Below are 13,693 nucleotides of genomic sequence, written 5' to 3'. Positions count from 1 at the left end.
ATAAAAAAGAATGAAATAATGACACTTGTAACAACATGACCTACATATGATCATATTAAGTAAACATGACAAAGACAAATATCATATCACTTATATGTGGAATCTAAAAAAGTAATACAAATGAATTTATTTACAAAACAGAAATAGACTCATAGACATAGAAAATGAACTCATACTTATCACAGCTGATAGAAGGGGTGAGGGGAAGATTAAATTAGTTTGGGATTAACATATTCACACTATGATATATAAAAGCACCTACTGTATAGCAGAGGGAACTATATTCAATCTGTAAACAAGGGTGCTATAAAAACCGAGTGCCTTCATGGATCACAGCTCTGTCGTGGCACAGGGGCTCGCATACCTCAATGAAGCTACGAGCCATGCTGTGCAGGGCGGCCCGAGACGGAAGGGTCACAGTGAAGAGTTCTGACAAAATGTGGTCCACTGGAGGAGGATACAGTAAATTATTACTGACTCAAGAAGCCCATTAACAGTATGAAAAGGCAAAAATATATGACACCAGAAGATGAGCCCCCTAGGCTAGAAAGTGTCCAATACACTACTGGGGAAGAGTGGAAGGCAATTACTAACAGCTCCAGAAAGAATGAAGCAGCTGGGTCAAAGTGGAAACAATGCTCAGTTGTGGACGAATCTGGTGATGAAAGTAAAGTCTGACACTGTAAAGAACACCACTGCATAGGAACCTGGAATGTGAGGGCCATGAATAAAGGTAAATTGGACATGGTCAAGCAGGAGATGGCAAGAGTGAACATCGACATCTTAGGAAATCAGTGAACTAAAATGGATGGGAATGGGCAAATTTAATTCAGATAACCACTACATCTACTACTGTGGGCAAGAATCCCTTAGAAGAAAAGGAATATCTTTCATCATCAACAAAAGAATCTGAAATGAAGTACTTGGGTGCAACCTTAAAAATGACAGCGCGATCTCAAATCATTTCCAAGGCAAACCATTCAACATCACAGTAATCCAAGTCTATGCCCCAATCACTGATGCCAAAGAAGTTGAAGTACCAGTTCTATGAAGACCTAAAAGATCTTCTAGAATTAACACCAAAAAAGATGAAAGATGTCCTTTTCATCATTGGGATCAGAAGGCAAAAGTAGGAAGTCAACAGATACCCAGAATAACAGTCAAGTTTGGTCTTGGAGTACAAAATGAAGAAGGACAAAGGCTAACAGTTTTGTTAAGAGAACATGCTGGTCACAGCAACCCCCCTTTTCCAACCCAAGGGATGTCTCTTCACATGGACATCACCAGATAGTAAATAATGAAAACAGACTGATTATGTTTTCTTTGCAGCCAAAGATGGAAAAGCTCTATACAGTCAGTGAAAACAAGACCTGGAGCTGGCTGTGGCTCAGATCAAATTTCAGGCTTAAAATTAAGAAAGTAGGGAAAACCACCAGACCATTCAAGTATGACCTAAATCAAATCCCTTATAATGATACAATGGAGGTGATGAACAGACTCAAGGGATTAGATCTGGTAGAGACAGTGACTGAAGAACAATGGACAGAGGTTCAGGAGGCAGTGATCACAACCATCCCAAACAAAAAGAAATGAAAGAAGGCAGGGTGGTTGTCTCAGGAGGCCTTACAAATGACTGAGGAAAGAGGTGAAGCAAAAAGCAAGGGAGGAAGGGGAAGATATCCAAATGAATGCAGAGTTGCAGAGAACAACAAGGAAAGGTAAGAAGACCTTCCTAAGTGAACAATGCAAAGAAACAGGAAAACAATAGAAGGGAATGACTAGAGATATCAAGAAAATCCCTTCTTTCTCTTCAAGAAAACTGAATATATCAAGGGAACATTTCATGCCAAGATAGGCACAATAAAGGACAGAAATGGTATGGACCTAACAGAAGCAGAAGATATTAAGAAGTGGCAAGAATACACAGAAGAACTATACAAAAAAGATCTTCATGAGCCAGATAACCACAACGGTGTGATCACTCACCCAGAACTAGACATTTTGGAGTGTGAAGTCAAGTGGGCCTTAGAAAGTACCACAACCAACAAAGCTAGTGGAAGTGATGGAATTCCACCTGAGCCTTTTCTTTTTTTTTTTTTTTTCCATTTATTTTTATTAGTTGGAGGCTAATTACTTTACAACATTGCAGTGGTTTTTGTCATACATTGAAATGAATTAGCCATGGATTTACATGTATTCCCCATCCCGGTCCCCCCTCCCACCTCCCTCTCCACCCCATCCCTCTGGGTCTTCCCAGTGCACCAGGCCTGAACACTTGTCTCATGCATCCAACCTGGGCTGGTGATCTGTTTCACCCTAGATAATATACATGTTTTGATGCTGTTCTCTTGAAACATCCCACCCTCGCCTTCTCCCACAGAGTCCACAAGTCTGTTCTATATATCTGAGTCTCTTTTTCTGTTTTGCATATAGGGTTATCGTTACCATCTTTCTAAATTCCATATATATGTGTTAGTATACTGTAATGGTCTTTATCTTTCTGGCTTACTTCACTCTGTATAATGGGCTCCAGTTTCATCCATCTCATTAGAACTGATTCAAATGAATTCTTTTTAATGGCTGAGTAATATTCCATGGTGTATATGTACCACAGCTTCCTCATCCATTCATCTGCTGATGGGCATCTAGGTTGCTTCCATGTCCTGGCTATTATAAACAGTGCTGCAATGAACACTGGGGTGCACGTGTCTCTTTCGGATCTGGTTTCCTCGGTGTGTATGCCCAGAAGTGGGATTGCTGGGTCATATGGCAGTTCTATTTCCAGCTTTTTAAGAAATCTCCACACTCATACCTATCAATAATTACCTTAAATGTAAATGGGTTGAATGCCCCAACCAAAAGACAAAGGCTGGCTGAATGGATACAAAAGCAAGACCCCTATATATGCTGTCTACAAGAGACCCACCTCAAAGCAAGGGACACATACAGACTAAAAGTGAAGGGCTGGAAAAAAATATTCCATGCAAACGGAGACCAAAAGAAAGCAGGAGTCGCAATACTCATATCAGATAAAATAGACTTTCAAATAAAGGCTGTGAAAAGAGACAAAGATGGACACTACATAATGATCAAAGGATCAATCCAAGAAGAAGATATAATAATTATAAATATATATGCACCCAACATAGGAGCACCTCAATATGTAAGGCAAACACTAACGAGTATGAAAGAGGAAATTAATAGTAACGCAATAATAGTAGGAGACTTTAATACCCCACTCACAACTATGGATAGATCAACTAAACAGAAAATGAACAAGGAAACACAAACTTTAAATGACACAATGGACCAGCTAGACCTTATTGACATCTATAGGACGTTTCACCCCAAAACAATCAACTTCACCTTTTTCTCAAGTGCACACGGAACCTTCTCCAGAACAGATCACATCCTGGGCCATAAATCTAGTCTTGGTAAATTCAAAAAAATTGAAATCATTCCAGTCATCTTTTCTGACCACAGTGCAGTAAGATTAGATCTCAATTACAGGAAAAAAAATATTAAAAATTCAAACATATGGAGGTTAAACAACACGCTTCTGAATAACCAACAAATCATAGAAGAAATCAAAAAAGAAATCAAAATATGCATAGAAATGAATGAAAATGAAAACACAACAACCCAAAACCTATGGGACACTGTAAAAGCAGTGCTAAGTGGAAGATTCATAGCATTACAGGCCTACCTCAAGAAACAAGAAAAAAGTCAAATAAATAACCTAACTCTACACCTAAAGCAACTAGAGAAGGAAGAAATGAAGAACCCCAGGGTTAGTAGAAGGAAAGAAATCTTAAAAATTAGGGCAGAAATAAATGCTAAAGAAACTAAAGAGACCATAGCAAAAATCAACAAAGCTAAAAGCTGGTTTTTTGAAAAAATAAACAAAATTGACAAACCATTAGCAAGACTCATTAAGAAACAAAGGAAGAAGAACCAAATTAACAAAATTAGAAACGAAAATGGAGAGATCACAACAGACAACACTGAAATATCAAGGATCATAAGAGACTACTACCAGCAGCTCTATGCCAATAAAATGGACAACTTGGAAGAAATGGACAAGTTCTTAGAGAAGTATAACTTTCCAAAACTGAATCAGGAAGAAATAGAAGATCTTAACAAAGATCTTAAGATTCCTTAAAAAGCTGGAAATAGATCTGCCATATGACCCAGCAATACCACTTCTAGGCATACACACCGAGGAAACCAGATCTGAAAGAGACACGTGCACCCCAGTGTTCATCGCAGCACTGTTTATAATAGCCAGGACATGGAAGCAACCTAGATGCCCATCAGCAGATGAATGGATGAGGAAGCTGTGGTACATATACACCATGGAATATTACTCAGCCATTAAAAAGAATTCATTTGAATCAGTTCTAATGAGATGGGTGAAACTGCAGCCCATTATACAGAGTGAAGTAAGCCAGAAGGATAAAGACCATTACAGTATACTAACACATATATATGGAATTTAGAAAGATGGTAACGATAACCCTATATGCAAAAAAAGAAAAAGAGACTCAGATGTATAGAACAGACTTGTGGACTCTGTGGGAGAAGGCGAGGGTGGGATGTTTCAAGAGAACAGCACTGAAACATGTATATCTAGGGTGAAACAGATCACCAGCCCAGGTTGGATGCATGAGACAAGTGTTCAGGCCTGGTGCACTGGGAAGACCCAGAGGGATGGGGTGGAGAGGGAGGTGGGAGGGGGGACCGGGATGGGGAATACATGTAAATCCATGGCTAATTCATTTCAATGTATGACAAAAACCACTGCAATGTTGTAAAGTAATTAGCCTCCAACTAATAAAAATAAATGGAAAAAAAAAATCTCCACACTGTTTTCCATAGTGGCTGTACTAATTTGCATTCCCACCAACAGCGTAAGAGGGTTCCCTTTTCTCCACACCCTCTCCAGCATTTATTGCTTGTAGACTTTTGGATAGCAGCCATCCTGACTGGCGTGTAATGGTACCTCATTGTGGTTTTGATTTGCATTTCTCTGATAGTGAGTGATGTTGAGCATCTTTTCATGTGTTTGTTAGCCATCTGTATGTCTTCCTTGGAGAAATGTCTGTTGAGTTCTTTGGCCCATTTTTTGATTGGGTCATTTATTTTTCTGGAGTTGAGCTGGAGGAGTTGCTTGTATATTTTTGAGATTAATCCTTTGTCTGTTGCTTCGTTTGCTTTTATTTTCTCCCAATCTGAGGGCCGTCTTTTCACCTTGCTTATAGCTTCCTTTGTTGTGCAAAAGCTTTTAAGTTTCATTAGGTCCCATTTGTTTATTTTTGCTTTTGTTTCTAAAATTCTGGGATGTGGGTCATAGAGGATCCTGCTGTGATTTATGTCGGAGAGTGTTTTGCCTATGTTCTCCTCTAGGAGTTTTATAGTTTCTGGTCTTACATTGAGATCTTTAATCCATTTTGAGTTTATTTTTGTGTATGGTGTTAGAAAGTGTTCTAGTTTCATTCTTTTACAGGTGGTTGACCAGTTTTCCCAGCACCACTTGTTAAAGAGGTTGTCTCACCTGAGCCTTTTCAAATCTTAAAAGATGATGCTATGAAAGTGCTACACTCAATATGCCAGCAAATTTGGAAAACTCAGCAGTGGCCACAGGACTGGAAAAGGTCAGTTTTCATTCCAATCCCAAAGAAAGGCAGTGCCAAAGAATGTTCAAACTACCACACAGTTGCACTCATTTCACATGCTAGCAAAGTAATGCTCAAAATTCTCCAAGCCAGGCTTCAACAGTACATGAACCGAGAACTTCCAGATGTTCAAGCTGGATTTTAAAAAGGCAGAGGAACCAGAGATCAAATTGCCAACATCTGATGGATCATAGAAAATGTAAGAGAATTGCAGGAAAACATCTGCTTTTGCTTCACTAACTACACTACAGCCTGTAACTGTGTGGAGCACTACAAACTGTGGAAAATTCTTTAACAGATGAGAATACAAGACTACCTTACTTGACTCCTGAGAAACCTATATACACGTCAAGAAGAAACAGTTAGAACCAGCCATGGAAAAAGCTGACTGGTTCCAAATTGGGAAAGGAGTACGACAAGGGTGTATGTCGTCATCCTGCTTATTTAACTTATATGTGAAGTACATCATGTGATATGACAGGCTGGGTGAATCAGAAGCTGGAATCAAGATTGCCGGGAGAAATATCAACAAACTCATATATGCAGATGATACCACTCTAATGGAAGAAAATGAAGAGGAATTAAAGAGCCTTCTCATGAGGGTGAAAGAGGAGAGTGAAAAAGGTGACTTGAAACTCTACATTCAAAAAATTAAGATCATGAAATCCAGTCTCATCACTTCATGGCAAACAGAAGCAGAAAAACTGGGAGTAGTGACAGATTTTATTTTCTTGGGCTCCCAAATCACTGTGGACAGTGACTGCAGCCATGAAATTAAGACACTTGCTCCTTGGAAGGAAAGCTATGACAAATCTACACAGTGTATTAAAAAAACAGACACCACTTTGCTGACAAAAGACTGTCTAATCAAAGATATGGTTTTTCCAGTAGTCATGTATGGATGTGAGAGTTGGATCATAAAGAAGGTTGAGTGCCAAAAAATTGATATGTTTGAATTGTGGTGCTGGAGAAGACTCTTGAGAGTCCCTTGGACAGCAAGATCAAACCAGTCAATCCTAAAGGATACCAACCCTGAATATTCCTTTGAAGAACTGCTGCTGAAGCTGAAACTCCAATACTGTGGCCATCCAATGTGAAGAGCTGACTCATTGGAAAAACCCTGATGCTGGGAAAGAGACTGAAGGCAAAAGGGGAAGGGGGTGGCAGAGGATGATATGGTTAGATAGCATCACTGACTCAATGGACATGCATTTGAGCAAACTCTGCAAGAGACACTGGAAGACAAAGGAGCCTGGCTTGCTACAGCCCATGGGGCTGCAAAGAATCAGACATGACTCAGCAACTGAACACAACAACAAATTAACACTGGGGTACACATATCTTTTTGAATTAAAGTTTTCTCTGGATAAATGCCCAGGAGTGGGATTGCTGGATCATATAGTAGTAACTCTGTTTTTAGTTTTTTAAGGAGCCTCCGTACTGTTCTCCACAGTGGCTGCACCAATTCATATTCCCACCAACAGCATAAAAGGGTTCTTTTTCTCCACACCTTCTTCAGCATTTATTTGTAGATTTTTAAAAAATGACAGTCATTCTGACTGGTGTGAGATGATACCTCATTGCAGTTTTGATCTGCATTTCCCTAATAACTGGGCATATTGAACATCTTTTCATGTGCCTGTAGGCCATCTGAATGTTGTCTTTGAAGAAATGTCCATTTAGGTCTTCTGCCTATTTTCTGATTGGGTTGTCTTTTTGATATCAAGCTGTATGAGCTCTTTATATATTTTAGAAATTAATCCCTTATGGGTATCTTTCAGCTTTTAAAGAAATTTTTAAACTCATGATATCAAAGGTCCTCTAATAAAAGAATATATATATAAAGTTGAATCATTTTATTTACACTAGAAACTAACACAACACTATAAATCAACTATACAATAAAAATTGTTTTTAAAAAGGTCCTCTAGTAATATCTAACCCAGATCCTTTGGCTTTACAGATGAGACAACTGGTACTTAGACTGGTTAAGCCATTCTGCAAGTTACTATCAAAATCAGGACCAGAAATTGGATCTGCTTACACTCTGCAGTTTCTAGAAGCCTGGTAATTACTAGAAGACTTAAGTACTCTCAGTTCAAAAGAAACAGATTTTCTTAATTGTGAAATTCATAAATGTTTTACTTTGAAATGTACTGAATACAAAACTGAATAAAATATTAAGTTCAAAAAACTAAAGGAACACTCCAAGTACCCAGCACTGAGATTAATGAAATGTTAACCCAACCTATGTGTCTCCCCAATAGCATCCCCCTAACACCCAACCTGTTCAAAGATAATTTATTATCCTGATTTGTGTTACTTATTCCTTTGTTTTTCTTTATAGTTTTATCACATCTGCCTTGAGCCACAGTGCTCACAACTAAACGAGCTACTGTTATTTCCACAATATCCTACTGCTTACCCAGGACACCCTATTTATACACTGCAGAAGGAGACTGTTTAAAAGTGTGAATACCAGGAGGTAAGGATCATTAAGGTACATTTTGAAAGCTAACCACACACTATGGTTATCATGTTTTCACCCCCCCAGGAGGAAACAAAAATGAGAAGCATATTCTCTATGCTTCTACGTTCTATCTTAACCTAACAATCCAGAAAATTATTTAGAAATTTTTCAGTTTTTTGCTAAACAATGAGGGAAAAATCAAAAGAAGAGCTGATATTTGAAGATGCCATCTAATAGTTACAAAATCAAAGTATTTTTATTATAATATCATATTAATACCTATTGTTCCTGTGCCGAGAAATAAATGAAGATAAAATACCACAACATACAGAGATGACATTACACCGATAAAATTAAGACATTTTGAGGTTTAACTCTTTCCCGCAAACATGAGAATTAAGGCTTTGTAAGTTATTAAAAGGGAGAAAATACTACAAAATGAAAAGAAATTTTCAGACTCAAAAACATTATGGAAAACATTAATTCGGCTTCCACTTCAACATGCCATGTTAAAATCCTGTTAAGTTTTAGTAGTTCTGACCACTTTAGGTACACTAATCCTACACAGTTGTTCTACAACTACTGTATTTAATTTTAACTGTTGCAACTATAAACTGCATATGATAGCTATTCAAAAATATTCACTGCCCCTCCCTGAAAAAGAACTATATATCACTCTCACACTGAATGCAGACATGGCCAATGTGAGTTACCAGTGAAAGGTAAGCTTTAAAAGCCAGAGCATGGTGAGCCATGTTTTTTCTCTGCTTCTCTTATTGCAGGAGCATACACTGAGAAGAAGTCTCCATCAGTCAAGTCTGATGGAGTCTGAAACTACAATGAAAAAAATCTCCTTACTAACCTGTAATGAACATGTAGCTTGAGAAGGAAAGCAACTTTGCTGCTTTAAGCTGCTGAGCTTTTCAGGTTGTCACTGCAATATTATCTAACCTTATCATCACTAACAACTTACACAAATATACTTCCTCTCCAATTTAGGACTGATACCAAAACTGAATTTCATATCTGGATTGTCCAGCATGAGTGAAATGTTCACAGACATTCTAAACATCTCTTAAAAGCTCACAGAAATTTTTTTTCTTTGAAATGAAAAGAAAAAAGTTTTTGGCCTTGAGAATTTGCGGTTGAGCCACTGGAAAGAGTCACAGACCTAAAGATTTTATCTAACATACTGCATGAGGAAAACACCAATCTACCTGAAACCCAAGAATAACAGTAGTGACTATGTCTTAAATAGTGGACACACGTGACAAGCAACCAATGTTTCCTGAATGAATGAGAATAATAAAAGTGAAAAGAAAGCAATAGAATACATCGTGTTAACTGAGAAAAGAATTAGTGATAAACACTCAAAATAACTTTTTCTGATGAGGCAGCTACCTATGCTACACCTTGGCAATCCATGTGCTTAACTAATGAAAGGTAGATGGAAAGGGGGAAGTGTTCACCGGCAAGGATCCCTTGTCTAGTCAGTGGCTACAGGCGGGACAATAGAAGAGTGGTAGCCACCTGTACTAGACTTTATATAATAGTAAAGTTAAAGGCAAAAAATAGCTCTACTTAGCAGCTGAGAGAGTAAAGAGATGGGACAACTGGAAGGGCTCATCAACTGTATCATATGTTCTACTTTAAAAAAAAAGTGATAGACAACACATCAACTCCGTCATTAGTCATGAGAGGAATCTATATATCAAAAATGTATATACCATACACTAACCAACACTTCACAAGTGGGAAGAGGGGTGAAATGTAAACTTTAAATGAAAGAAGGGAATAAAAATAATCCCCAGTTTGTAAACATGCTATTTGTTTACATACCAAAAAGAATGAAATGTATGGGGCTACCCATGATGCCTATCTTCCTTTCTATAGTTTTCATTATTTCCCCAAATAGTCTATAATGACCTTCTATAAGAAAAAAAAAAAAAAAAATCTCATCTTGAAAAGGGAAAACGGCTATCTATACCCAAAATCAAAAAAGAAAACATAATATAATCAATGCAATATTGATTTTTCTGCCCTGTGTCAAAACTTAGAAAGGGCTACTACAGGTCAGAATTAACAATGACATGACTCAGGTCCCTTATGTTAGTGACTGAGGAGACAAATGACAGTAAGCAATTGTTAAAGACTGATTGTGTTGCATGTTTTTAAGAGAACACTGACTTCATTAACAAATTTTTCTGAATTTACCAAAAAAAAGTCATATAATCCAGGAATTCATTTGAAACTACTTTCTAAAAAAAATCTTAAAGAGAAAAAGAGACAAATAAGCAGACCACAAAAACATTAGACTTTTAAAGATACTATTTCAGGGAAAGGGCTAGGGTCAATATTCTTGTAAGGTAGGGTTAGAGATCTTGTGTCCTATACTTCTGCATCTCCACCTATAGTCATATCAAAGAGATACTCAGGTAAACAGATGCAAACGGAGCTCTTCTTCCTCCCCCATCTTCCCGTTCTTTCTTTATCACATGGTCTTTAAAATTCAGGTACTCAGGGGTATTCTTTCTACCCCCTTCTGATGTCTATGTCAGAAGCTTTCTCTATCTCCTTTATACTTTAATAAAACTTTATAAAAAAAAAAAAAATAAAAAAAAAAAAATAAAATTCAGGTACTCAAATGCTCATTTATATACATACACTTAAATAACATGGGATAATTAAGGTACACAAAACAAAAATATTGTAGACATCCACTAAGTTACTTACATTGGTCAGTCTATGACTGCAATGGCTAGTGTTCTATGTTAACAGATACACATTACTAAAATACTACACAAATCCGTTTTTTTGGTCCAGAAATGTAATATCATTTTCTGTTTATCCCTCTTCCTGCTGAGTCTTTTTTTAAAAAATAGTTTAAAAGGCTAATTTAAGTAGCTGAAGGAAGACAAAAGTTCACAAGATAACTTAAAAACAAATGCACAATAAGTTTACAAATATAAATATGCAGGCAACTCATCAAATGAAGTGCAATATTTTATACTTTCTTAATGAACACCATTAGTAAGTAATATCAAATTACAGGAAAGTCTCCACTTTATACTCAGTACTAGAAAAGAAATTACTTAATATTAGAACATATGTTAGGCTTTTCAAAAGCCACTGTCCTTCCTCAGACATTGTACTCCACCAAAACAATTACTTAGGACTTCCTCAGTGGCACAGCAGGTAAGAATCTGTCTGCCAACGCAGGACACACAGGTTCAATCCCTGGCCTGGGAAGATTCCCCATGCCACACAGCAGCTAAGCCCGCGCACCACAACTGCTGAGCCGGAGCACCTAGAGCCCGTGCGCCACGACAAAACAAGCCACCACAATGGGAAGCCTCTGCACTGCAACTAGGAGTAGCCGCCCTCACCACAACCAGAGAAAGCCTGTGCACAACGGCGAAGGCCCAGCATAGCCACAAATAAACAAACAAAAAAACTACTTAAAACTTCCTGACCACACATTTACTTTTACTTGTTTACAGCTTTTACTATGCCTTTTGCCTAAAATGCCCTATATCTCTTCCACTTACAACCTGTATTGGGTTGGCCACAAAGTGGTTTTTTTTGTGTGGTTTTTCCATAAGATCTTACAGAAAAAGCTAAAGGAACTTTTTGGCCTACCCAGTATTTGTTCCTCAAAATCTTGATCAGGTGCTAGCATCTCTAAAATGTTTCTTCTAACCTGCCTGTTTAATAATTTCTTCCTCTTGCAATATTTCTGTACTTTATATTTACTTTTATTACTGGACAAATATAATTAAAATTATGTTTACTATTGTGCCCAGCTCTTTATAATCCTGATTTCAACATCCTGAAAGGCAAGGGCCTCTTCTTTCCACCTCCAACAAAATCACAGGAGCTGGCACACAAAAGATACATTTATTGAATTTGGTTTTTTAAAAAATATTTATATTCCCCAAGTACACAACTATCTACTCATTCAAAGACCTGCTCTAAAATAGAATGTAGCAAAATGCAAAGTGCACTAGAGATAATCCTCAATTCCCAAAATGCAAATGTGAGTTAACACTGGTTATTAGCAGTTCAAAGTTGCTTCATTGTTAAGTGCCAGTCTACTAACTCATCATCACCACAACCAATTTCGTTTAGAAGGTATATTTGTTTAGGAAACAGAACTGGTTTTAAAACATTAATTTAAAAGAACTAGAATACATCAGGAGGTTAAGTAAATACGTTTATTAAATGAATAGCCTAAACTGCAAGAAGCAGATTTTATAAATGCCTGAGCCTCTTGGGTTCCTCTACCAAAGTTCTCAGAAAAAATGCCACTATGATATCATTCTTCTCGACTATGATCATCCTAGGGTCAAGAAAGATGGTAGCAGTAGCCATCCCTCAGTCCAGGGAACCATAATTAGGGCACTTCAAAACTGACATACGTGTAAGGTCCTCAATCAAGAACCACCAAATATATCCCTTTTTATAAAAACAATAGTGATCTTCCACTAACATAATCAACCAGTAAGCCTGGTGAAAAAAGAAATGAATACAGTGTGGTCTCACTGAAAAGTAGCTTAGATTTTAAAAAACAAAAGCCATAAAATGAAATGGCACTGAGCATGAGTGACTTAGTATCTGGTGAAAATTTTATTGTATTTTTTTCATGTTCTGTTCCTCAAATAACACAACTACACAATATCTTTCACTTTGGCGTCTATAAACTAAGGTTCACAACCATTAAGTGCCAGGAACATACCCAAACTTTGCTATCAACAAACTTAATACATATAAACATTTTTTTTCTTCATAGTTCAATACTGTCTCCCATCTCTAACCTGCAACATCTAATTTGTGTGGATTGAAAAACCGAAGCAAAAAGTACAAGCAGGTACTGAGTGAGGAAATAAGGGATTCTCCCATGAATAAAGCACACGTATTTTCATTAGTCCCAATGATCTCTTCCTGTTCAACTTCTGAATTCTTCATTCTTATAAAGAGTGAAGCCACCTGATTGATATCTTATAGCTAAGTGTGTTGTTACCAAGTATGACATCATCTTCCGTTAATCAGGATCTGACTAATGCAAACTTATGTGTTATGAACTTGTTGAGAAAAAAAAATCTGTATTTCTACAGATTTTTTTATATTTTTAATTGCCACGAAGTTTAATATTCTTATAGCTGGCAAGTCAAATTTATCAAACTGACTTTTCAGGTTACACTTATAAGCACGTTTACTATGTAAAGAAGCAGACAATAATGAAAAGTGTAGCGAATATTTCAGTGGCTGTCCAGAAGAGGAAAGACGATTTTTCTCATTAGCGCGTCTAATGAAAGCCATAGCACTTACTCAATTGGAGACTCTAGCTAAAGTTAAAAATGAAAAATCTAAAAGAAGGTGGAGAGAAAATACAATTTAATAATCCATTTTTTATTACTGTTCAATATCGACCAAGACCCCTAAGTGTTAGAGATGACAAAATTTCTAGAAGACTGCTTATTGCAAACAATAACTGCCAAAAAAAAAAAAAAATCAAAACCCTTCTCTTTTTTCAATAGCCAGCGTGAGG

The 13,693-nt window shown here is 37.1% G+C and overlaps 1 protein-coding gene across 5 annotated transcripts in view; it reads right to left on the bottom strand.

Moving 5' to 3' along the window:
- The window catches only part of GKAP1 (G kinase anchoring protein 1), a 99,266-nt gene that overhangs the window by 84,671 nt on the left and 902 nt on the right, over positions 1-13,693 (bottom strand). The window lies entirely within an intron of this gene.

Source organism: Odocoileus virginianus, chromosome 31 (genome assembly GCF_023699985.2).
Source record: "Odocoileus virginianus isolate 20LAN1187 ecotype Illinois chromosome 31, Ovbor_1.2, whole genome shotgun sequence".
Classification (NCBI taxonomy): Eukaryota; Metazoa; Chordata; class Mammalia; order Artiodactyla; family Cervidae; genus Odocoileus; species Odocoileus virginianus.
The sequence above is the reverse complement of the archived record's forward strand: the minus strand, read 5'-3'. Positions and strand labels throughout refer to the sequence as shown.